This window comes from Cavia porcellus, unplaced genomic scaffold (genome assembly GCF_034190915.1).
Source record: "Cavia porcellus strain 051 isolate PalLab524CR breed Dunkin Hartley unplaced genomic scaffold, mCavPor4.1 scaffold_20, whole genome shotgun sequence".
Lineage (NCBI taxonomy): Eukaryota > Metazoa > Chordata > Mammalia > Rodentia > Caviidae > Cavia > Cavia porcellus.
The window spans coordinates 3,592,351-3,620,081 of NW_026947503.1; the positions used below are offsets into that span (position 1 = coordinate 3,592,351).

Here is a 27,731-nt window from a genome sequence, read left to right on the forward strand (position 1 = left end):
AGATAAAAAACAAGTGTGTAAGACTAATAACTATATTACTAAGTTCTTGTTGGATCGTTGAGCAGAAGTGTTTGCAGTGTCATTGTTTGAATATCACTTTGTATGCTTTAATTTTGTAACTTGAACAACTATTTCTAAGATGACGTTATGTAACTTATCAACTGGTGATTTCTTACTGTTTATTCTTCTGAAATTTTGTATTGTTTCTACCCTTCTATTTTTTTTCTTTAAATCAAAAAATTCCTTTAAAAAATGGAAGAATCTATCAGAGTCATGTCTTAGTAGAATTATTATTATTGAAATGACCATATTACCTCTGTGAATCTACAGGTTCAGAGTAATTCCCATCAAAATATCAATAATATTCTTCACAGATCTAGAAAAAAACAACTTTAACAATACACCTGAGTTTACATAGAAACACAAGAGACTCCAAATAGTCAAAGCAATCCTGAATAAAAAGAACAATGCTCATAGCATCACAATACCCCAATTTCAAAGTATCACGTAGGTGCAGTAGCCTAAAGCAGCCTGGTACTGGTGCAAAAGCAGGCACATAAACCAGTGGAATAGAATAGAGGATCCAGAAAAATATTCAGTAGTTACAGATATCTCATTCTTGGCAAGGGCACCAACAACATACATGAGAGAAAGTATAGCATCTTTAAGAAGCAGTGGTGGAAAACTGGATACCCGCATGTATAAGATTGAAATTGGGAGTTGAATCAAATTATAGCAAAAGAAATATTTAATTAAGTGAGGATACAGCCTATAGAATAGGGAAAAAATCTTTTTATAAGCTAGTCTCTAACAGGGGATTGGTATCCAGAATAAAGAACTCAACAGATTTAACGACACAAAAATACAGCTGCACCTAATCAGACAGGCTATCATGGGATCACTTTGACTTCCATGTTAAATCACCTTTGAGTTTACTGGCTTAGATTGTTATCAGCACAAACATATCCTGTTAGGTGCTTACAGTGTGAACTTCACGACAGCTGGAAAGTATAGAAGATGTTATTACATTTTAAAAGTTGAATTATAAAACCATTGCACAATAGAGCGGCCAATGACTTTTTGAAGACACTAAGTCTGATGAAGATGGGGGATTGTTGGAAAATCAAAAACTTAAGTCAGGTAAAGGTTCTAGAAGTCTAAAATACAAAGATTTTGATCTAGCAGAGCGTGATGAAATCATATCAAATGTTTGTGATGATGAGCTGGGATCAGATATGAAGAGGGAGAAACTGCTGAAGAAGAAGCAGATGAAGGAGCACGTCTGAAACAGACAAAGATGATGACCCTGAAGAAAGAAAAATGGTAAACAACATAAAGAAGGCCCCCCAGAATGAACTTTGCTTTCCCAGATAATGAGGAAAATAAAGATAAAGATGTGTTAAATGTCAAGGAAGATTTTGATGAAATTAAATCCTCTTTTGAAAAAAGACAAGAGAATATGAATGAAAAAAATTGCATCATTAGAGGAAGAGTTGCTGAGGGGACAAAAAGGCTTGGCAGCTTCAGGAGAAAACGATGGCACAGAAGCAACCAGCGAGCAGTCTGCTGGAGGGGAGCCTGCACTTTGCCCACACCGTCCAAATGGCACCTGTGATCACAGAGGAAGCCAACTCCAGCTAGAAGACATCACTAAGCAGAGGATAAGAGGTGAGGTCTGGGCTGATGCAGTTGTAAATCAAAATCTAAAGAGAATGCATATGAATATAAAGCATTTAACATTAAACCGTGAGAAGAGTAAGTTGAGCCTGGCTGAAACTTATGAGCAGGAGTACATCAAATTCAACCAGCAAAACTCTACTGAAGAAGAAAATCCAGAGTTCATAGAAATTCGGGAGATAATGGGTTCTCTCTTCTTAAAATTAGATGCACTGTCATACTTCCACTTCATCCCGAACCTGCTGGTGACAGAGATTAAAATGATGTCCAGTCCTCTGGCATAACCATGGAGGAAGTGGCCCCTCTTAGTGTCAGTGATGCAGTCCTTCTGCAGTCCTTCTCTAAGAAAATCAAGGAAAAAAGCAAACCTAGAATCTAAAAACAGCTGCCAAGAAAACAGACAAAAAACAGCAGAGGCCAAAAAAATCAAAAGCGTTTGAAAATAAAGAAGAAAGAGGGGAAGAGAAAACTGCCTGAAAAGAATGACACAGAAGCTGGAAAGCACAGCAAACCAGTAGCTTCAGAGAGGTTGAAACCTCTGGCCAAAACTTCCTTATTAAAGGATGAGGGAAAGGACAAGGCCCCCAAGTTGTCTCAGGCATTCTTTTCTAATTTGCAAGATCAAGTAAAAATACAAATCGATGATGCAAAAAACAAAAAAAAAAAAGGAAAGCAAAAAAAAATAAAGACCAGTATATTTCTGTCCATAAATTAAACCTGTAATATAGTTTTAGATAGTAATTTAAAAAATAAAAGGGTAGCCATTCATGATGATGTAGGTATTTAAGCCATTCTTGCTATGATACATAAAGGGCTGATGTAAAGCACTGATATTCCAGAATCCTGGACCAACAAAACTAACAGTGCTGTAATACTTGATCTGCCTGCAAACAGTGCTGTTTACACACTATCAAAGTGTGGGGAGAAAACTGGAAAGCTAGCTGCTGCCTCCATGATATCTGGGACAAGAGGGAAAGGCCCAGCTGTTGACTGTAGACTACGTGTCCATCAGCCTAGTTTACGTATTTGTAAAAGTGAACTTTACTAATGGCAAAGCCTAAAGCACAGTGTAATCTGTGACTGAGATTTGAGTAAACACATATAGGGCTCAGGTAAACTAAATTTCCACCCTTGATTCTATTTCTAGAATTATTAAAAGCTTTGGTGAATAGGGCTTACTGCCACATACAGGGGTTCCCACAGCAAAGGTGTACACTTGCTTGTGGTCTCAGGGACACCCACCATGTGAACTGTGAGTTTTGCTTTCAGTAAACTGAAACAGCTCCTGAAGCTGAGAACAAGGGGATCCCGTGGTGATGAGTCTAGAGATTGGTGGGTCACACAGGCTCTCTGGAACAAATCCGATGAGTTGCTAATATTCTGGCTGCATGGATCAGTATTACAAACTGGATTAGTATGTCTCCCACTGAGAAAAAGACATGTTCTTTGCAGGTACACAACCACAGCCCAGATATGATTTAAAAAGACAATGGATTTTTTTAAAAAGACAATGGATGTCACCCTGAAGCTCTTTAAAGCCAGCTAGGAATCTGTTTCCTAACGGCAGCTCCCTGACCTGCTGTCACTGAATACCCCTGACCCTTAACCATCTACACTTATGTTCTTCCTATGCAGACATGGAATGAGCTCTAAACGGGCTGCTTAGCCTTCCCGGGAGCTTCCTCCCTGCTGTACACCAATTCCTTGTGATTGCTCTGCAGTTCTGCAAATCACAGTGACCCTTATATTAACAAAAAGATGCTCTTGTTTGTTTTTTAATGTAACAAAATCTGAATATTAGCAACAACTATGCAGCAATTCAGTTGCCTTGCTCACCAAAAAAGCAATTGTAAAAATATGAAAACGTCATTAAAGCCATCTTTACTTACCTTGTTGCCTTCTAGGATCACAGTGCTGAAATCATGAAATACATTTCACCTGTTGCTTCAAGTCTGGTTCTGCATTTAACAGCGTGACTCAGTGTGGCTTACTGTCCATCAAATGGTACACTACTATTTAGCTCCCCTGGTTTCTGTGAGATCATAAAAAAGAGTCAGCCATTGTCAGTGTGAGAAATAATTGAGAAACTAACTTAAATGAGGACAGATGTACTTGGGGGGGTGGGGCTGGGGATTTAGCTCAGCGACATAAGCGCCTGCCTTGCAAGCAGGCAGTCGTGAGTTCGATCCCCGGTATAGATAAAAAGGAAAAAGACAAAAAAAGAAGAAAAAAAGAAAAAGAAAAAGAAAAGAAAAGAAAGATGTACTTGGGTTCAGGGTTTCAGAGATTCCAATCCATGGGAGGCTGATTTCATGCTGTGGCCACAGCAGATGGCTGTGGAAGGGACAACTGCTCACCTCATAGTGAGCGAAACTGCTAGACAGAAATGGACTGAGAGAAATGGACCAGGGGGCAGATAAATCCACAAAGTCCCTTCTCTACGATCCACTCTCTTCAGCCAGGCCACATTTCCTGTTTTCATCGCCTCCCAGTAATGTCATGAAAATATGATTTTTTCCAATGTATTTCTCTAGATGTTGATAGAGCTCTTGTGATCTAATTACCTTCCTACAGTTCCACCTCTGAACACAGGAGACTCTGGGGGAACATTTTAGATCTAGACCATAATATCTTCTTCTAACAAAGCCGCAGAGATTCCTGCAGCTTTATCATCTGATTATGTCTCTCCCTCCCTCCCTCTCCCTGTAAAAGTGGCCGAGACATCCTAGAAGTCTACTTTTTGAAATAGTTTTTGCAGGAAAGTTGGTTTCCTCAAATTCCCTGATGAGTTAGTGGAAGTTGGTGTCACAGGTTGGACCCACTTGGGAGCTAATATTGAAATGTAGCCAGCAAACAGGGACTTGTCGCATAAAGGGATGTTTTGGGGTCAACTGTGAGAGGGAGGATCAAAAAAAGACAAGCTTCAAGAAGGGTCATTATTGTCCCACAGCATGGAGAGATAGTGTCCAGAGTTGCCCTGAGCTAGGATTAAAGGCTGAGACTTCATATATCCCTGCCATGGGGACAGTCTGTCAAGAAAGCCCATGATCTTAGGCAAGGCTTCTTTCACTGAAAGCTAAATAGTGAGGGAAAATGTCCTTTATTCTGAAAAAAGTGGTCTTCAATGTGGATCCCCAGGGCTTGTGATACTGATTTCTGTCCTCACAATGAGCAGAGCTACATCATAGAGATCAAGGCCCACAAACGGATTGATGTGAACTAAAACTCCATTACTTAGAAGCTATATGGTGCTAATTCTTCTCTGACTACATGAGAACTAATATCATCATCATATGTGGACTGGGAAAAGCAAATGAGTCTATAAATCTATCACAGTAGAACAGCATCTCTCATACAAAAGTGTTTGCTTTGATAACTTGTTCACTCACGAAACAGTTCCTTAAAGAGTCTTTTAAGTTCCAGGACTGATTGTAGGGATGTAAATGCAAGAAGTGCAAAGCTTTGTCCTTCTTTGACTGGCTTATTTCACTTAGAGGATTCCTCCAATTCTGTTCAAATACTGTATGTTTCTGCTTGTATGCGGTACATGAAATATTCAAATACATAACAGTGGGAAGCAGAGTGGTGGGGACAGGGGAACAAGGAGTTGTTGTTCATTGGGTATAAAGTTTCTGTTCTGTAAAATGAGTAAATTCCAGAGATCTGCTCTACAAGAGTGCCCATAGTTAATATCATGTTGTGCACTTAAAAATTTGAAGAGGGTAAAGTTCATGTGAAATGTCTTATTGTATGAGTGTATATATGATATTTGCATATGTAGAAAACTCAACAGCCTAAACAACACAAGGACTGTGCTAGTGTATACTACACACTTGCATGATTATTAAAGTGTTGGTGTTGGTGCATCCATCTTCTCATTACTGTATATTCGCTGTGTGCTTCACCTTGGCATATTCAGACATGAATGTAGCACACTTTGCACTTCCCTTCGCCCCTCTTGGACTTACCTCTGCCCACTCCTCATTCCCTTTCTCTTTAAAGCGTCCCCCAAATGTCTACAGAATGAGAATGACTTGGTATCTGCCTTGTTTGTTTGTATTTGTTTCTCTTATCTAATTGCTCTAGTTAAAATTTCAAAAAACAAATTCAGGTACCATATTGAACAACAGTGGTTAGAAAAATGTTTTATCTCAGTCCTGATTGTAAAGTACATGTTATCAGCATTTCTTCATTCAGTGTGATGTTGACAGATAATATGTACTTTCATACACAGGCATGATCATATTAAGACAAATTCCTCCCTATGTAGTTGATACAGGACTTTTACCATGAAGATACGCTGAATATTGTCAAAAGCTTTTATCTGTATCAATAGATCACTGTGTGATTTTTTATCATTGACTCTATTTATGTTGTATGCTATGCTTATTGACTGGCATATGTTGACTAATCCTTACATCCATGGAATGAAACCAATTTAATCATGGCATATAATCTTTTTAATGTGCTGTTGAATTTCCTTTGGAATGATTTAATTAAGAATTTTTGCATCTTCAACCTGCGGTGAGTGAGAGGAACGGGGACCCTTCCATAGACTAGGAGGCTTCAACAGAGGACATTCTGGAATGGGGCAGACTAGCTGGAACAGGACACTGCAGTGACTTTAGTCACATATTCCCCTCCCAAGCGGGATTGGTAGGGAGCCCAGGCCTGGGTGACACTGCAGACTAAGACCCAGTAGCCTCGTTCAAACCAGGTCCCAGGGCCTGGCAGTGCACCCTAGGAGTGAAGCCTTCAATAGGTTGACTGACCTGGAAAGGTGGGCCCAGCAGAGGCTGCCCAGGTCTGTGTCTCCCTAGTACACTGCAGTGGGCAGAAACACCTCGCCGGCACGATTCAAACAAACTGTAACTGACAAAGAAAGAAAGTGGGCCTTCTATATATGCTTGGATGGAAGGAACAAAAAAATATGGGAAGAGGGAGCAACAAGGAAGGGTCCTAGGCCCCCAATCCTGAGAACACTGATCCAGGAAAGGTAAATGTGAAGGAGAATGAGGATGGAAAACATGCAATATCAGACACGGCACCAACAGACATAAAGTGATATCTCCGGAGCCTCACAGACAAGTTCAAAAGTGAAGTATTTAATGAAATAAAGCAAGATATAAGTAGAATAGTTAGAGAAATGCTAAGCACTGTCCAAGAAAAAACAGATGGTGGAATGGAAGAACAGAAAAAAAGGGGAGAATTGTTTGGTGGAGAAAATAGAGAAAACATAAAATACATGAAGCGGGTTCAAAGACATTACCATGAAACTAAAAACTCTATCGAAAGCTGGCATAACAGCTTGAAAGAAACTAAGGATAGATTATCTGAACTGGAGGACAGATGTGTAATATGGGAGCATGAAATGAAAAACTTCTTAAAAATAACAATAAAACAAACAGCAATAATACAAAGGCTTGACGATGATAAAAGGATCTATAATTTAAGAATTAAGAATGGAAAAGAAGAAGTAGGGACACAAACAAATGGACTACAAAAGCTATTCACAGAAATAATACAGGAGAAATTCCCTAATTTAGCAAAAGTAAAGATACTCAGATGTATGATGCATACAGGACCCCAGCCACCTACAACCCAAACAGAGCTACACCCAGGCATATAATAATCAAAATTCCAGAAATCCAATATAAGAACAGAATATTAAAAGCTGTCAAAGACAAGAAACAGATCACTTACAAGGGAACACCTGTCAGAATTACAGCAGACTTCTCAGCACAAACCATTAAATCATGAAGAGCATGGGGGGAAATAATTCAAGCTTTGAAAGATAATAACCTCCAGCCAAGATTGATATATCCTGCACAACTATCCCTAGAAATTGATGGAAAAACAAAGTGCTTCTAGGATAAAGAGGAACTAGGGGAATATGCAACCACCAATTCAACTCTACAGAGAATACTGCAGGACATTCTAAAAAAAGAAAATACCAAGATTCCAGAAACAGTGGCAGAGAGGCCACAATGAATGGAGCAGAAAGTGAAATGAAGAAGACAAACTGACAACTAATGACAGAAAAAGAGCTCAACAGAAATGAGGCAGAGAAGGTTGGATGGTAGGAACAGCTATTTTGGAGAAAACAAGACATCATAATAGCTAGTGCTGATTTAATATTATCTTGTTTTGAAGTCCCATCAAGCTTTTGTTCTTCTGTCTCCATCAGTCTTAACATGCTGTATCTTATTGGATTTTATTATATATGATAATATAACCAAAAACTTTTATAGACAAGGAGATTATACAGAAACCATAGTTCATTTTCTGTTAGTTGGTTCTAAATACCCTGTAATACTGTCATTCTCTTGAATGGTTTTACATTGTGTTGATATGTTTGATGCTACAGTATACAAAGTTATACTCAAAGATTTCAAGGAAAGAGACACTATGGTAACTGCTTTTATGTTGGGGTATCTTGTGGTGAAAAACTATTTTGCTTAAATGGTTATGTTCTGACCTGTGCTGTTTTGTTATGTCCTCTTTTATCTCAATCTCCTTATTATTTACTTTTTATTTTTATCTTTGTAATTAAGGGAAAAATTAAAAAGCAGGATATATTATAGTAACCCACTTTGATTTCCTATTAACTTGATTTGAAACCCTGTATTGCTCTCACCATCTTGTTTTGACTGATTTTCCTCTATTCTGTCTTGCTTGATACTACCAAGTTCGAGAGTATAGGCAACAACTGTGAAGACAATAAGATTCATTATGATGCCCATTCTGGTTTGATTATTATCTTCTTTTGAAGTCCTGTAATGTCTCCAATGTCTTGGTTTTATTGGTTTTGTTCTTTATTGTTTTGTTCAATTTTATTATAACTGATGATATAGACAATTCTTTTTAAGATAGCAAGAGACATTAGAGGCATTATGGTAACCGATGTTGATGACCTTGTATTTTGTTTTTACAGTATGTATTATGTCCATCCTTTTGGTTTGACTGACGCTGTTTTGTTACATCACAGTTGGTTTTATTCTCTTCAAAAAAAAAAGTAATAAGAACTGTGGGAGTAATAAAACCCAAAATGTGTAATTGTCATTGTACAAAAGAGAGGAAAAGAAAGTGCTCTGAATGATATAACTGCATGTATATTTAAGTGTATGATAGATAACCATATTACTGAGTTTTGTTGGATCATTGAACAGAACTGTTTGCAGTCTCACTGTTTGAATGTCCACTTTGTATGCTTTGATTTTGTAACTTGAACAGCTATTTCTAAGATGACAATATGTAATCTGTTAGCTAGTGATTTCCTACTGTGTGCTTTTTCTGAGATTCTGTATAACTTGTACCCTATTTCTGTTTTTGTTCTTAAATAAAATTTTTTTTAAAATTTTTAAAAAAGAATTTTTGCATCTATATTCATAATGATATTCATTAGGTTTTTTTTTCTTGAGTCTTTAACCCCAATTTTGGTATCAGGGTCACAATGGATTTATAGAATGAATTTGGAAGTGTTTATTCCCTTTATATAGGTGTTAGTTCTTCTTTATAAGTCTGACAAAATTCATAAATAAGTCCATCTGATCTTTGGATTTTCTCTGTTGGAAAACTTTTATTACTGCTTCAATCTCATGTCTGTTACTCATCTATTTAGATTTTTTATATCATTCCTTTGATATTGGTAAATGCATGTATCTAAAAATTTTTAGATTTCTCTCTCTCTCTCTCTCTCTCTCTCTCTCTCTCTCTCTCTTGGTAGCAGGGATCAAACTCACAACCTCACAACCTCACAAACTCACAACCTTGCCAGTCAGGCATTTATGCTGCTGAGCTAAATCCCCAGCCCTAAAATTTGTAGAATTCTTCTACATTTTCCATTTTACCATAATTGTAATACATGTTTTCAAAACATTTCCTGATTATTCTCTGGATTTAAGTAGTATCTATTGTAATATTCTAGTTCTATTAATTTGTGTTTTCTTTATCTTTCAGTAAATTTGGCTCTTTGACTCTTTGATTAAGTGATTTGAGTTCTCAACCTGTTTTTGTCTTTGAAAAGAATCAGTTCTTTATTTGATCCTTTATAGTATTCTTTTAGCATCTATTTTATTCATTTCTGCTCTGATCTAATAGTTTTCTATTTGTTCTGAGAAAGTTTTTTTTAATTTTTCTAATACCTGGAAATATATTACTAGATTATTTACTTGAGACTTCTTCATATTTTATGGGGCGCTTCTAGCTACATTTTTGCAACTTCATTGGATTGCTTTTTCATATCCCTGATTATCTCTTGTAATGATGCTTTGAAATTCTTTGATATTTTATCCATTTCAACAACACTGAAATCATTTAGTTAGGAAATATTAACCTTAGGAGGAGTCATATTTCCCTTGTTTGTATTTCTTATATGTCTATGTTGAGATTTACACACCTGTCAGATAGCATTCTCTTACCCTTTTATAGGAAGGCCTTTAGTTTTTCTTGATGTTGTGCCTAGAACATTGGTCCATTCTATAGTACCGAGTTTAGTTCTAGGTCAATTTTTGTTACTATTTCCCAGTGGTTTTCTTTATGGGTCTTGGGCATGGACCCAGAATGTACTGTCAGACACTTAGTGATCCCCTTTTCTCTAAATCTCAAAATGGAGTCCTTTTAGGGTAAGGCAGGTGTACCTTAAAATTAGAATATGTAGGGTGGATTCTCTGTGGATTTTCCAGAACAGTGCAATCTGAAAAGTTATGATTGTGACCTACACTGAATTCTTTCAAAAGCCTGGTGTCAACAAAAGCTGTATTGTTTCTCTCCTCTATTGCTATTGGGACAAACATCCAAGAATTAGACTTCAATCCCTCTCTTACTTTGCCAACCTGGAGCCAGTTCATTGGCTGGGATTTTTATTTACCCTATTGTTTAGGTCAAAGTACATGCCAATAATCAGTGCACTACATGGTGGCTGCAGCAAGATGTCATTTCTCTTAACTGATTGGGGTGTTACTCAGAGGCACCCCACTCACCCAGCATACCTGCAGTGTCAGGCTCAATTCCCAGCACTGCTTGGAGGAAAGGCAAACAACAGTGGCAATGCACACATGTAAACAAATATGATCTAGGAATACAGCAAAAACAAATCAAAAACCCATAATCACAATGACCAAGACCATAAAAAAGAGAAGAGTAAATATAATGTGTAATACACTAAGAGTTAAAGATTAATAAAGCACATCTCAGCAAAGTGAATAAAATAAAATGAAAAGTAATAGAAGAAATAGTATAAAAAGTAGGAGAAAAAGAAAAAAGTAGAAAGAAATATGTAAAAATGGGGAAAATAGTAAAAAAGATGAAGGAGACCATCAAATAAAATCTAATTAAGGAAGAAAGGAGAAAAATGGAAATAATATATTAAATTCAAGGTATGGAAAATAGCAAGAAATAAAACAAACTTTATTGGCAGAATAAGAAAAAATAAACATAATAATAAATAGCATAGACAAAAAAAGAGGAAGGTAAAACACAGAGCATTTTAAGAAACAAAAAAAGGAATAAACACTGGTCAGAAATTCTTCCTAGCTAAGGAATTAGGCTTGGAGAACCAAGTTAGCAGACATGGGTGAGTAATGGAAAAGGTGCTGAACTGCGGTTCCATCTCTACTGCCAACCCAATAAGGGAGTTGCAAGCTTCGGCACACATGTCTCCTTTCTTGAGGACAGGCTGAGAAAGCGATGACTGCACTGAAATATGCTCCTGCAAGAGACTGTATACGTGTGCCTGGAGTGTCACAACTGACTGCATGACAGCCAGTGGCCCTTGCTGCTGACCTAGCCTCAGTAGCATCTGGAGCACTCAGGATAGCTGCACATTTGTCACACCTCCTCTGTCTGAATTTCCAGCAGTGTGGCAGATGGCCAAGTTCCACCAGGAACCCATTGCCACAAGCATGGTGGCATCTGCACCATGCAGGTTTGACTCCCCTATGGCTCTCCATCTGCTCATCTGGCAGCTAAGTCAGTTTAGATGATGAACTGCACTCCCCAGGGCTGATAGCTGGCAGCTGGTGGGCCTCCCTCACTGAGCTCATCCTTACTCTGGATGAGCCTAACTGGCTCACCCAGTGGGGACAGCAAGTAGACAAGCTGTACCAGTACTTTTAAGTCATTAAATCTTGCATTAGAAGAGAGACCCGTGGACAGTGCTCTGTTTGCATCTCTCTCAATTGCACTGTTCTCAACCTTATTGTTTTCACTTCGGGTTACCAAGGACAGGGCCACCTGTGCTCTCCATCTCTCTCATAGTTGGTGCACTCAAGGCTCAAGCATCTCAGCAGGCTCCTATTCCACATTCTTCTCACCGAAGACTATTCCATGTGCCTTCTCTTGCCCATTAAATGCAAGGTACTCACCTAGAGTCTTATAAGATCTTTCCAAATCTTCTTAACCCTAGAGGAAACTGGTCCCTAATAATCTGTTGCATCAACCTTAACAGGTATGCCACAGTAGTATAAGATGCTTATAATGAGAGGAAGGATGAGGAGAATGCAAAATGCTCTGTGCTTTCTGCACCATTTCCTTATAGAATTAACTATAAAAAATAACTTCTATCAACTTTTCATAAGCTAAATGTGGAGTCAAAGATAAAAGCAAAAGTGCAAATTTTGAGAGTGCATTTCAGGTCTGCTGTGAGTATCTAGCACGCACTCTGATGCCTCCTTTGTGGCCACTGTCCACAAAGCACTCTAGCATGTAGGAATGAGAGAAAATAAATTCTGTTTTGAGTACATGGATTTTAGTTTCTATTAAACCATGCAAAATTCAGCTACAGTAATGGTTTAATTAGCGTTTGCCTTCCATACTTCTAGTGATTTTCTCTGAACAAGGGATCTCTGCAGAATAATATATTGAAAGAGAAATAGAACTTTACTGTATTGAAGACCCAATAACTCCTAAGCACATTTTATTAATTTATCACATATATTATAAATTATGTATGAATGAAATTGCATGCCATCTATTATGACTGCTTATATAGCTTGCAAAAGCCTCCAGGCATTTGAAAAATCTATCTTTCTAGAGTGGCATTAACAACCATCCTGGAGCCCAGAGAGTTCTCCAGCAGATATTCCTTTGCCTCAACCAGATTGATGGGCTAATCTCTGAGGAGTTTTGAATTTTCACTAAGCAATTGAATGAAGCCAAACCATTACCATAATTCAGTCAGCATATTTAAAGGAATTTTTGAATATATAATTTCTGCAAAAGGAAAAAACATCTCTTTAAAAATAATACACCATTCTGCATGGATACAGTAAAAAAATTTAAAACATTATGTTTCTCTATGCTGTGGGAGCACACAGGAATGCATTCTTATGTTAATATAGGTGCAAGTCAACGGACTTAGCTACTTTACTGGTGGGAAATATGGCTCAGATGATTCACACATCTCTGTGTGTTCTGCAGAAGTGGTTTCCAGCTTCTTAAGTTTTCTAGCAGCTTAGGCTTCAGTCAGGTACATTATTATTTTTTTGTTTTAAAGAGAAAAAAACTTGGAATAAAACAAAACACAAAACAAAAGAAACCAAAAAACTCAAAGCCCAAAACAATAGCTACATCAGATTTCAAAACAGGATGATTGAAAGAGATGCTCATATTACAAGTTATAAACATGCAAAATTGATCAAACTGTGTGAGCACTATTCTTTTCCACGAACTAATGGAATTAATAAACAATTGTCTTAAATATCTTGTGTACATATATAGAAATCTGTATTTCTTCTCCTTTTCCCTCCCTTCTTTTCTCTTTCCCCCCTACCAGCTGTTCTTTCCCTTTGAGCAGTTTCCTCCCCTTTCACAATATCTATTATAGATTTTGGATCTTATTTACTCTTTTGGTTTCTTACAGTAGAGAGATAATATGGCATTTACATGTGAGTCTGATTTATTTCACTTATCAGTGTGGTCTCAAGTTGCATCCATTTACCTACAAAAGCCCCAAGTTGATCTTACCTTATAACTGAGTAGGACTCCAATGCATAAATACTACATCTATTTTATACATTCTGTGGTTGATGGGACTTTGGATTGTTTCCAAGATTTAGTAACTACAAATTGTGGTGCTATAAACACGGGTGCACGTATGTTGCTGTGATATGATGGTTTTCATTCTTCTGGAAAGATACTCAGAAGGGAAATACTGGGTCAAATAGGACTTCAAACCCTAGTGTTTTATGGAATCTCCACATTGATTTCGACAGTGATTGCAACAGCCTACACTTCCACCAACAATGGCGAAGGTTTCCTTCCCCCCCACCACCACCACCAATCCCTCCACTATTTGTTATCATTGGTTGATTTCTTGAGGTTGGCCTTTTTTTTTTCTTTGAGTGAAATGGAATCTCAGTGTTGTTTTCATTTGAATTCCTCAAATGATCAATGATTTTGAACATTTTACCACATATTTACTTTCCATTTGTATTTCTTCATCTGAGAATTGTGCATTCATCTCAAATCCCCATTTTTGGAATGAGTCTTTGAATTAAGGGATCTGATATGTTTCAGCTCTTCACACATTCTAGATAGATAGAAGTTTTTTATCTGAGGGACAACTGACAAAAATTTTTTCCCAATCTATAGGAGATTTTTCACTCTGGTGGAGACTTTTTAATAGCCTGAGATTCCAGTTGCTGACTCTTTGAAGAACTTCCTGTGTCATTTTTTTCATGAATTCTCTGACTACTATTATGTCTTCAAGATTTCTACTTACTTTGTCTTCCAGCAGATTTAGCTTTTCTATTTTAATACTTAGATCCTTTATCTATTTTGACTTTTCTTTAGTGCATGGTGATAGTCATAGGTCTAGTTTCATTTTTTGGCATGTGGAAAACCAGTTTTTTCAGCAACAATACTAAACAGGATATCTTCCTTCCCAGGGCAATGTTTGGCACCCTTGTCAAAGATAATGTGGCTGAGCATGTTTGTAGTTGTGTCTGTATCCTCTATTCTGTTCCATTGATTCTCATCTGTATTTTGGGGTCTTTTGTTGTTTGTTTGTTTGTTTGTTTGTTTTGTTTTCTAGTACCATGCTGATTTTATTATAGTAGCTTTGTAGTATAATTTTAAGTCAAGGATTGTGATGCCTCTTGCCTTGTTTTTGTTGCATGGACTGCCTTTGCAATTTTTTTATCTCTTCTGGATCCAGATGAAATTTAGGAATGTTTTCTCTAAATGTGTGAGGTATGCTAATGGTATTTTGATCAGAATTGCATTAAATCTGTATAACAGTTTTGGGAGTATGGTCATTTTCACAATATTGGTACTTCCTATCCAAGAGCAGGACATATCTTTCCATTTTCTGAGATCTTCTTTGATCTCCTTTTTCAGAGAACTGTAATTTTCAATGTACAAATCTTTTACTTCATTTGTTAGAATGATTCCTAAGTTTTTCATTTTTAGATGTTACTGTGAAAAGTGTTATTTCCATAGTTTCTCTCTTAGTGACTTGTTCACATACAAGAATGATACTGATTTTCAAGTACTGAATTTGTGTACTGATACACTGCTGAATTTGCTTATTAAATCTAGTAAACTTTTGGATGAGTTTTTAGGGTCATTCATATATAGTATTTTGTCATCTGCAATCGATGATAATTTAATTTCTTACTTTCCAATCTTTAGTACTTTTATATCTCTTTCTTATGTAATTGCTCTGGCTAATGTTTCCAAAACTGTATTGAATAGGAATAGTGATAGGGTGTATCCTTGTCTTGTTCCTGATTTTAGATCAAAAGCTTTCAGTTTTTGTCCATTATAATGTTGGCTGTTCATTTCTCATAGGTGGTTATTATCACATTGAGGTAAAGACCATCTATTATAATTTTCTGTAGCATTTTTATCATGAATGAGCATTAGACTTCATCAAAAGATTTTTCTGCATCTATTGAGATGATCATGTGATTTTTGCCATTGGCTCTGTTAATATGGTGTATTATGTTTATTGATCCACATATGTTGAACTATCCTTGCAATCCTGGCATGGATCCCATGTGTTCATGGTGTATAATGAAATGAAATTATGATCCAAAATCTTTTGAGATTATATATGCAAAACCTGTCAAGAAAATACTAGCAAATAAAAACAATATATATAAAAATTATGCATCCTAATGAAATGTAATTTATTCTAGAAAAAATAGAGGATGCTCATAAATCTTATCATTTCTATTCAGATTTTACTGGAAGTATTTTCCAGAGTAAATAGGTAAGGAAAAAGAAATGAAAAGGATCAGATTGAAAAGAAAAATGTTAAAGTCGTCTACTTGTCTCTGGAATGTTTTGCATGTAGAAACTTCAAAATAAGACACACGTACACACCTAATATAGTTTGTAAATTACTTTAAGTTTGATATACAAAATGTATTTTTATTTCTACAAACTGTCCATAAACAATGTAAAAAAGAAAGTAGAGTGACCCTAAGTGGCCAGGGAGTCGTCTGAGCTTGGTGGCATGAGCGGAAGGCCCACACAGTAAACCACGTTCAGTCATGCAAATCTGAACCCCGCTCAGACCCACACAGGGCCCCATCCAGCAGTCCTATGAGACAAGACTTTCAAGTAGGCCCTTGGGGCCTGGTTGGGCCCTGTCCTGGGACCCTGAGTGTCTGGGGAATCACCTGCTCTCAGTAGCAGGAGATGAAGCACTGCACAATGGGTCCAGTTGTGAAACCTCAGCACCTCACTTGAAACCTGATGAGGCCACACCAGGTGACCCCAAACAGTTGTGGAGCTTTGGTGCACCCTGTGGTATGAGCTAAAGGCCTAAGTAGCATAATCCACCTAGCTGATCAGCCACGATATACTACTTAGAACCTGGTAGAATCTCACCCATCAACCTCATGCAGCTGGGGAGCTTCACAGTACCATGTGGGACGTGTTGAAGTCTTGCCAAGCATACTCCTTACATTTGAGAAGTTGCCCTAACTAATGACCCTCATTCAACTGGAGAAACTCTGCAGACATCCTCAGCCCAGGAAGCAACTGACACCTTGCATTCAGGGGAACACAGGAAAATGACAAAATGAAAAAGCAAAATGCAATCTCAAACCTCCAGCCCATCCCAAATAAACCTAGGAGACATGGACATAGAATAAAATGTAAACCATACACCTGAAATGTCTGAAATAATACCACTTGAAGTAAAGAAACAACTCCATGAAGCTGTAAAGGAACTCAGATCAGAAATAATCTCCCAGGTAAAAGAAAATGATAAATGTAATAAAAGAAATGCTGAACACATCTAAAGAAGACATAGTAAAAACAATTGAGGAGCAATGCAAAAAGATGGAAATCTTGCAGGAGCAATACAAGTAGAATACATGAAGCAGATTCAAAGAGATATCCAGGAAATCAAAAGTTCCATTAAAAGCTGGCAGAACCACTTCAATGAACGTGAAGATAGGCCTTCAGACCTCACAGACAATATTGCAGCTAGTGAAAAGGAAATAAAATGTCTTTCAAAAATAACAAGGAATCACGAAATAACAATTCAAGAATAGTAATATGATGCAAAGAAAAAAAATATGAGATTGATAGGTGCAAACAAAAAAGTGTGATAACACAAATGATATAAAAAGGGTATTTATAAAAGTAATAGAAAATGTTGCAGAAATGGTAAAGGAAATTGACACACAGATAAATAAAGCATTAGGGCACTCAAATTAGCCATAACCAAAATAAATCTATTCTCTGACATTTAATAATCAAAATCCCAGAAATTCAACATAAAAGCAGAGTATTAAAAGCTATTCAACAGAAGAGACAGATTGCCTATAAAAGAAAGCTCATCAGAATCACAATAGACTTCTCAACACAAAAAATGAAGTCAAGAAGATCATGGAATGAAGTATTTCCTATCCTAAAAGATAATGACTTCCAACCCAGGTTGATAGAGTCTGCAAAACTGACCTTCAAAATTGGTGGAGAAATACAACATTTCCATGACAAAGAACAGCTGAAAAACTTCAAGACCACCAAATCAACCCATTAAAGAAAACTGAAAGATGTTCTAGATAGACATAAAAATAACTAGGATATCAATAACATCAAAAAAACTGAGCAAGGCAAACAATTACATAGAGGAAGGGCAAAGACCAAAAGCAGAAGGATAACATGACAAAAATGAGCCAATATGCATCAGTTATAACCATTAATGTAAATGGCCTCAGTTCACCAATTAAAAGAAACAGACTGGCAGAATGGATCAAGAAACAACATCCAACTATATGCTGTATAAAAGAAACCCATCTAACCCAAAAGGAAATTCATTGACTGAATGTCAAAGGATGGAAAACAACACTTAATACCACAGGAACCCCCCAAAAATTGGGGTAGCTATTCTGCTTGCAGACAATATGAACTTCAATCCAAGAGTGATCAAAAGAGATAAAGAAGGTCACTACATACTTGTAGGGGAAAACTTCAAGAAGAAGAGACAACAATCTTAAATACATATGCATCTAATAAGGGAGCACCCAAAGAAGAAGAAATTATAAAGATCAGAGCAAAAGTTAATGCATCAAAGACTAATAAAACAATACAAAGAAATAACAGATCAAAGAGTTGGTTCTCTGAAAGAATAAATAAAATTTATAAGCCCCTAGCCAACCTTATTTTAAAAAGGAAAGAAAAAACTCAAATTTTTGCAGTAAGGAATGATAAGAGAGAAATCATTACAGACTCTGTGGAAATACAGAAGATCATCAATACCTACTTCAAAAACTTCATCCTCATAGGATCAATAACACAGAAGAACTGGACAGATTCCTAGAAATATATGAATTACCAAAGCTGGATCAAGAAGATATAAAATTGCTGAATAATCTAAATTCAATTAATGAAATTGAAAAATTAATTAAATCCTCATCAACAAAGAAAAGCCCAGGTCCTGATGGATTCACTGCTGAATTCTACAAGCAATTCAAGGAAGACAATGCTGACACTCTTCAAACTATTCAATGAAATTGAAAGAGAAGAATTCTCCCTAACTCATTCCTGGAAGTAAATATTATCCTAACACCAAAACCAGAGAATCAAAAAAGAGAAATACAGGACAATCTCTGTTATGAACATTGAAGCAAAAATTCTCAGTGAAATACTGGCACACAGATTGCAGCAAATCATCAAGATTATACATCACAAACAAGTTGGATTCATCCCAGGAATGCATAGATGGTTCAACATGTGAAAATCAATAACTAATAGAACCAAATTTAAGAATCACCTGATCACTTCAACAGATGCAGAAAAAGATTTTGATAAGGTCTAACACATATTCATGATAAGGACCCTACATCAATTGGAATAAATGATATTTGCCTCACACTGATAAAAGCCAGCAATAACAAACCAACAGCCATCATCATATTAAATTGTCAAAAACTGAAAGCTTTTACTCTAAAATCAGGAACAACACAAGGATGTCCACTATCACCACTCTTATTCAATATAGTGCTGTAAATATTAGCCAGAGAAATTAGACAAGAGAGAAATAAAGGGAATAAGAATAGGAAAATAAGAAGTTACACTATCATTATTTGCAGATGACATGATAAACTACATAGAAGACCCCCAAAACTCCATTGAAAGACTTCTAGGTATAATAAATAAATGTAGTAATGTAGCTTGATACAAAGTCAACACTCAAAAACCAATGGCATTCCTATACACAATAACAAAATCTCTGAGAAAGAAATAAGAGAAGGCACATCCTTCACAATAGCAAAAAAAAAAAAAAAAGAAATACTTAGAAATCAATCTAACAAAAAAAATTAAAAGATCTGTTCAGGAAAAATTATAATACCCTGAAAAAAGAAATTGAAGAGGATCTCAGAAAATATAAAGACATCCCTTGCTCATGGATAGGGCGAACAAACATTGTGAAAATAGCCATTCTCCCAAAACAATTACACAGATTTAATGCAATTTTTAATCAAAATACCATTAGCATATCTCACAGACCTAGAAAAATTATTTCTAAAATTTATCTGGAAGAGAAGAGACCTAGAATAGTGAAGGCAGTACTGAGCAACAAAGACAAGGCAGGAGGCATCACAATCCCTGAATTGAAGTTATACTATAAGTCTACTATGATAAAATCATCATGGTACTGAAATAGAAACAGACCTGAAGATCTATGGAATAATTTAGAAGATACAACCACAACTATAAACATACTCAGCCACCTATTCTTTGGCAAAGGGAGCAAACATATGCCCTGGAAGAAAGATAGCCTCTTTAATAAGTGGTGTTGGAAAAACGGACTTCCCACATGCCAAAAACTAATAGACCCATACCTATTACCATGCACTAAAGTCTAAATTGATTGAAAATTTAAATCTCAAAACAGAAACACTAAATCTACTGAAAGATAAGTTAAAGAGAAATATTAAAGACACAGAGGAACACAGAGATTTCATGAAAACAATCAAACTGCACAGGAAGTACTTCCCAGAATCAACAACTGGGATCTTGTGTTATTAAAAAGTTTTGTATGTCAAAAGAAATCTCCAACAGAGTAAAAATAAAACTTACAACTTGAGAAAAATTTTAGTCACCTGTTGCTCAGAAAAAAGACTTTTATCTAGAATATATAAAGAATTTTTAAAAATACAGATGCCCGAAATTCAAAGACCCAATCCAAAAGGGGGCATCTAAAATGAATACACACTTCTCAGATGAAGAAATACAAATGTCAAATAAATATATGAAAAAATGGTCAGCTTCATTGGTCTTTAGAGAAATGCAAAATAAAATCACATTGAGATTCCATCTCACTCCAAAAAGAATGGCTAGGATCAAGAAAATCACCAATAATACATGCTAGAGAGGCTGTGGGGAAAATGAAACTCTTCTGCACTGAGAGTGGGAGGGTAGACTGGTGCAACCACTGTGGAAATCAGTCTGGATGTTTCTCAAAAATCTGGGATTGGAGGTCCCATTGGACCCAACTATTTCACTTCTGGGCATATTCCCAGAAGAATTGAAAACATCATACCACAGTGATATATGTGCACCCATGTTTATAACAGCACAATTTGTAGTAGCCAAATCTCGAAAACAACCTAAATGCGCATCAACTGGGGAATGGATAAAAAAGATGTGATATTTTTATACAATGGAGTATAACTCAGCTATAAAGAAGGATCACACTGAGATTTTTGTAGGTAAATGAAAGGGACTTGAGACCATATTCGTAAGTGAAATAAATCAAACTCACATGTGTAAATACCATATCATCTCCCTAGTATAAAAAACTGAAAGAGTAAATAAGATATGAAATCTTCAGTAAATATTGTCAAATGGTAAGAAACTGCTCAAAGGGGAAAAATAACTCAGGAAAAATGAGAAAAAAAGGAAGGGAAAAGAAAAATATACAAATGTGTTTATACACACTTAAGATAGTTAAAATGATTGTGTTACTAATTCTATTCATTCTTGGAACAAAACAGTTAACATTTATAGGATTAGATCAATTTTCTATGTTTATGTTTGGAAATCTGAGTAACTCTTTTAAAGATAACTGCAAAAAACGACCCTTGTTATGTTCCTATCACCTTATTTTGAAAGTCTCTATTGCCATTGTTTTGGGCTCTTTGTTATTGTTATTTGACTTTTTTGTTTCTTGTTTTTCTCATAATTTATTTTGTTTTGTTTTGTCTTTCTCTATAATATAGAAAGGATAGATGCGCATGTATTGCCTTATACATGCCTAGAATTTGTCCTAAAAAGTTTACAAGAATAGATTTTATTACATGAGATGGTATGCACAGCTATTTTGAAGAAAATGAGATATTATAGTAGCCATTGCTGATTTCCTGTCATCTTGTTGTGAAGTCCAGTAATGATTTATTCTTTAAGTTGGTTTTAATCTGTTCTGTGTCATTTGATTTCAATATGTGTTCTCTTGAGGAGAACAAGAGTCATTATGGTAGTCATTATTGACTTTCCTGTTGTCTGGTTTTGAAGGCTTGTAATACTTTCATTCTTTTGTTTTCATCGATTTTATACTATTTTGTCTTGTTTGAATTCATTGTGTGTGAAGACACAGACAATAATTTTGAATAAAACAAGAGACATTATGGTAACCACCATGAAGTCAATAAAGACCACGTGGCCATATTTTATAGACTCCTTGATATATTCAGCGCCATTCATGTCACATTCTATTGTCATTTTGGCAGAAACTGACAGAGGGGTCTCAACATTCATAAAAAGGTATCATGGACAAAAGAAGAGTGAAATGATTTTGAAAATGAAGAATAAACCTGAAGGACCAGGTGTGGTGTCACGTGCCTATAATCCTAGCATTTAGGAGGCTGAGGCAGGAGGATTGCTGTGAGTTCTAGGCCAGTTTGTCTGAATCCACGCTTCAAAACTGAGTGGCTGAATTCAATCTGGAAACATATCTGGAATCATCAAACTGAGCTACTGGTTTTTAAGAAAACAAAATATTGTAGGAGGGGTTCAACAGGAAATTCAGACAGCAGATGAGCTTGATGACCTTGATATTAAATTAAACATCTCACAAATTTCAACAACAGAAAAAATAGTTTTGAAATGAGAGAAAATCAGATATATATACAACAATATATAAAAATGACCATTTGTACTATCAGTTTTACAAAGATAGTGGGCCTAAAAGTATTTTAAGAAATAGTTGTTGCAAATAGTACAAATTCATCAAAAGTCATAAACATACACAATTAATATTAGTGACTCTCAACCTAAACCTAAAAGGTTCCAACCCCAGACAGAGATAACAGTTAAAATCCTAAAAAAGAAAATTAATTTTTAAAAAAGACAAAATGAACTATAACAAACACCAAATTTCTTTGTTATGCGATGTGTGGCCAGAAAGCAGTGACATGTTTCTTAAGGACCTAAAGAAACAATAGTCAACTGTGACTGTTGCCTCCACTGAGGAATGAAAGGAAAAGAGACTAAAAGGACTCATTGCTGGTCAGTAGGAACAAAAGGGTCACCGCATCACAAAGGAACATGACCCTGAATGGAAGCCCAGCAAACAACTAGACCTCACAATACATGAGGAATGACTCATAGAACTGAAAGGAAACAGGCAAAGCCACAACCACAGCTGAGGACTCCGGTCCAGTTAAGCAACTGATACAACTAACAGAAAAAAATTCATCACACGAATGGAAGATCTAAAATGGCAATAGAACATCAAGGCCTATGGCGCAAATTAACATGACAGCCACGACAGCAGGACACACACTCCTTCCTGGGAATTCGTGGAGCAGTTACCAAGATAGAACATACCACAGCAAAGAAAATAATGTATTCTACACCATAGAATAGAAAACAAACCCAAACAAGATTAAGAGACCTGAAATTCTACAGTGTGTATTTTCTAACCATAATAGAATCAACTCCGAAAGCAATCTCAGAAGCACAAGAAAAAATTATCCTAGAACTAGGAAATAAAATTCGGTGCTCCTAAAGAAGTCATGAGTCAAAGACATTCTCAGAGGGAAATAACAGTAATATTAAAAACAATAAAAGAAGGTGAAGGTACTACTTAACCTGTGTGAATGCACCGAAACCCAATAGTGGTGGTGCGGTTATGCCACTGCCTCGGTGCTTTAGAAAAAGACTCTTAAGTCCTCAGCATCTCTAAGTCAAGACATTTGAAAAATGTTATCAAAGTAAACTAATGCAAGCATAAAGAAGTAAATAGTAAACATACAATGAATGACATATGATGTAAACATTAAAGAGCAGAACTCAATAAAATTAAAGAGAAAACTAAAAAAGAAAAATTTTTCTTTGGAAATTTTATTGAAAATTTAAAGCCCCAAGCAAAATGGCAACAACAAAGAGAAGAAACACATTATTCATAATCAAAATGGTAAGATTTACTGCTATTAGATCCTGCAGTCACTAAAATCAGAGAAAATTATGATCAATATATGCTAATAAATTCAATAACTTAGAAGAAATGAATGGATTTGTCAAAGCACATTTTATTCTTTTCCTATCAATGCTGTGACAAGCTTCCACAAACTTGGTGGCATAAAACAGTGCAATATTTTAATCTCACAAATTTTAGGGTAAGAAGGGTGAAAAAGCTCTCAAGGAGTTAAAAATGAAGTAGTGAGATTGGCTGTCTCCTTCTGACAGCTCTGTGTCAGTCATGGCAAAGCTTTAAGGAACAAGGCGACCCAAACTCCAACCCAAACCCCCTCATCTATCACAAAGTGGCAACGCTACAATTAAACCTGAACACAAAGGTTTCAGTTCAGGAAAAAATACACTCGAACATTAACATCTTTTATCTTAAAAAAAATACAATAACAGACCTTTCAGTTTTACAGAGCTCTGTTTTTTGTTTTTGGTTTATTTTGTTTTGTTTTGTTTTGTTTTTGCTGAAAGATAAAAGTTTACACTTGATCTGCTTTTGTACAATTCATGTGACCCTTCCTGTCACATGCATGCTGATACTCATCAAACGCTGGCTCACATTTACTAGTTTGAGAGCAACAGATGCAGCACTCAGGTCATCTCGGGTCAAGTCTCTTTCTTGTATCAGATTTAAAGTAATTCAAAGCCAAAAATAATTGCTCACAAACGTAAAATGATGCAAACAAAGTAAGAAAAGCAATTCCAGGTACTTTCGTTGACTTCAAATTATCGGCGGATGGTTGCACACTTTAGGGATTTCGTTTTCAGCACTACGATTGTGCTGCTCTTTGTCATTCTTGCACACTCTGTCTCCTCTCTCTTCTCAAGCGTTGCGTGCAGGCCATAGAATTTATTTTTCTGGATAGAGCTTCCTTCAGATTCCAAAAGCTCCATTTCCGTATTCTCAAAATCTAACCAGTGTAAGCAAGAAAAATCAAGTTCTTCAAATAGTCTTTATCTGAAGAAGAAAACAAAGAGTTGTCTCCGTGTTATGGAACTGTAAAAGTCTACTATGAAAATTCTCCTTTGCAGGTGCTACAATGGGAGAAAATTCCTTGTAGATTTACTAGTGGCCTGGGATTGCCTGAAAATGTTGTAGAATTTTCTAAGTGCATTTTCAGATTTGGAAAATATTTCAGCCACCCACTTTGAAGGTCTCTTTCAAAAACTTGAAGTTTTTTCTCATATCTTTATATATCACTAATCATCCTCTCTGCTGTTCCCCTTAGATACTGTAGTTCTTTGTTCAATACATTGAAGCTTGGTGTGAAATCTATTAAACACACACACACACACACACACACACGCACACATACACACACACATACACACACACGCACACACACACACACGCACACGCGCACACACACACACACACACACGCACACATACACACACACATACACACACGCGCGCGCACACACACACACACACACACACACACATATGGGGTTGTTAAACCAGGCCATGTCAGTAAGGGATGGATATTCCTGCCCTTTTTCATTCACAAACAGCCTGATTCTACCCAAACAGGCTCCAGATCTCTCCAGGACTCACCCTTTGTTCAACCATCAAGCATTATTGCATGTAAATGAAGAATTACACTGTGCCTGAATCTCACCAAGAAGTGCTTGAAACTGTTAAGAGCATGATCCATGATATAATTCACTGTTTTGTGACACCTCTGAGAATATTTTCTAACATTTTGCTGCTTTCCTCGGATGGAAGGACTTCGTGATAGATAACACAATGAAACTGAGCAATTGCATGTTTTGCTCCTTTAACAGGGAGCTGTGTGGAACCAGATGTTGCCCCACTATGCAAGGTGCCCCTTTGTTAGTAACTACAACCACTTCTTCTGGTCTTATGTCTTATGATTTAAAAAGCCACCACCACAGCATTGTAGATATTTATCCCTTGTGTTCTTCCAGGCAAACACACCAGTTTTACAAGCTCTTCTCTCACGATGTCACCAACAGCAGAGTACAAAATTACCACTAAGCTTCTATGATTCTTTGTATTTGTGCTTTCATCCAAGCACATGAAATAACAGCCTGTCTTTTGTAAGTCAGTAGGGAGCTGTTGACTAATATCACTTACAATGCACAGGACTCAGCCTTTAACAGTACTTCTGCTAAGTGGCATCTCAGAGATGTATTACATAATTTTATTCTTTTTGGGCACATCATGAAAAAGGGAATTATAGGCATTTTGATAAAGGCCCCATCAAAGAGGGCCTTACCATGCTTTGCTATGCACAGTGAAATTTGAAAGCTGTCAGATGATTTATTTTAAATAGATACTTGCAAATGCTAAAATACTCAGAATGATATTTCGTCAATTTCCCTTCAAGAAGCTTTTTCTTTTTAGTTTCACCAAGATCAGCACACATTTGTAGTTGGTATCAAGGTGCCATCTGACATGATGTGAGACACAAAACACTTGCCCTATGCAGAGTACATATCACTCTTTTCTATTGCATTGAATTACTCCAAATGATTCTGTCCAGGCATCTTGGAATGATTTTATACTATCTGCTTTCAATTTCGCTTTTGTTTCTGTAGGCATTTTCTGGTGTTCCAGGCTTGGAGTCTGCAAAACCACAATTTTTTTAAAAAACATAAAGCATTCAATACAAATGTATCACTACACCAAAACTGCTAATACTATTAGTTAGCATTAAAGAAGTGGATGTTCCCTGAATCAACAATGTATAGCAGTGATTCTCAGCCAGGGTTCCTCTTGGATTTGCTGACCACAAGCACAAGGGAACAATGTTCCACTGACTCCCAGATTTTGGACTGCTCTGAAAAAGGCATCTAAGTACCTTTCTACCCTGTGGGAGCTTCTGCTAAAATCAGACAGTCCAAGCAAATGTATACACAGTGGTACGTAAGTTCACAAATTTGATTCTTTCAGTCATTCTAGTCACAAACCAAGTTGGTCAAAAACCAAATCAAATTCCGTGGTTAAATTCAACGCTGACCTTATGGAGAAATTTGACTCATTTCTCATCCAGTTCATTCCCTTGTCTTCCATAATTTATGGTACAGTTCTTCAGCTTCAGAGACTACAGCACTGCTCAAATGACTCCTTGATGCTGTCTTTATTGGCTTTTTCCTGCCAGTATTCTTCGGAGTACTTTAGGCTCACATGAATGGCCCATAGTTTTCTCTTTATTTTAAGGTTGGACTATTAGCATCTGAACTCTATCTAGCATCTTAATTTTCCTTATATGTGTATCCTAATATATTCTGATGTTCTGGGAATTAGAATGTAGGGGACTACCACACCCACAAACTATCAAAATTCAGCCAAGAATAAGTAGAAAATATGACTTCTCTTAAAACCAAAAGACAAGCAATTAGTAACCGACATGTTCCCGAAATAAATCTCTGGACTCAGATGGTTTCACCAGAGAATGTGACCAAATCTTTAAATAATTAACACCAATTTCACACAATCTCTCTCAGAAAAAAGAACAGGAGGGATTTCTTTTATGAGGTAAGTATTACTTTGCTACCAAAATATAATACATAGTAAGGAAAACTATAGACCATAATCTTTTATGAGCTTAAGTCATTACCAAATCAAGTAAAAGATGAATAAAAGTAATATACAAAACGTGTAATACTAAGGATGATTTAATATTGGAAAAACAACAAATGCAATCCACAATCTAAAACAGAAAAATATTTTATAGCAGTACAAAAAGCACTTGACAAATTCAGTACTCATGCATGAAAAAATTCTCTCAGCAAACTGGGAACACAAAGAAATTACTTCAACTTAATAAAGCACATCTGCAAAAAAAAAAAAAAAAGCCCTACAGCTAACATCATACTTAATTATGAAGCTTTCCCCCAACATCAGGAAAAATGAAGAAGTCTGCTTTCATCCTTCTTTGAAACTAGTGTTGAGGTTTCTAATCAGAGACAAAGATGGAAAAAGAAAGAAAAAGCATCAAGGTTGGGAAAGAAAATATAAACTAGTGTCACTTACAAATAACATGATTGTGTATATAAAAATTACTAAGCAAGCTACCAACATGTCCTATATTAAGTGGGTTCAGAAAGACTAAAGAATATAAGAAAATACGCAAAAATTACTTTCACTTTTTA

At 36.3% G+C, this 27,731-nt stretch overlaps 1 pseudogene; it reads left to right on the plus strand.

Annotated features, from left to right (window-relative positions):
- The first annotated feature begins 1,079 nt into the window (after positions 1-1,079).
- Positions 1,080-16,445, plus strand: LOC100727181 (U3 small nucleolar ribonucleoprotein protein MPP10-like; annotated as a pseudogene).
- The last annotated feature ends 11,286 nt before the right edge of the window (positions 16,446-27,731 follow it).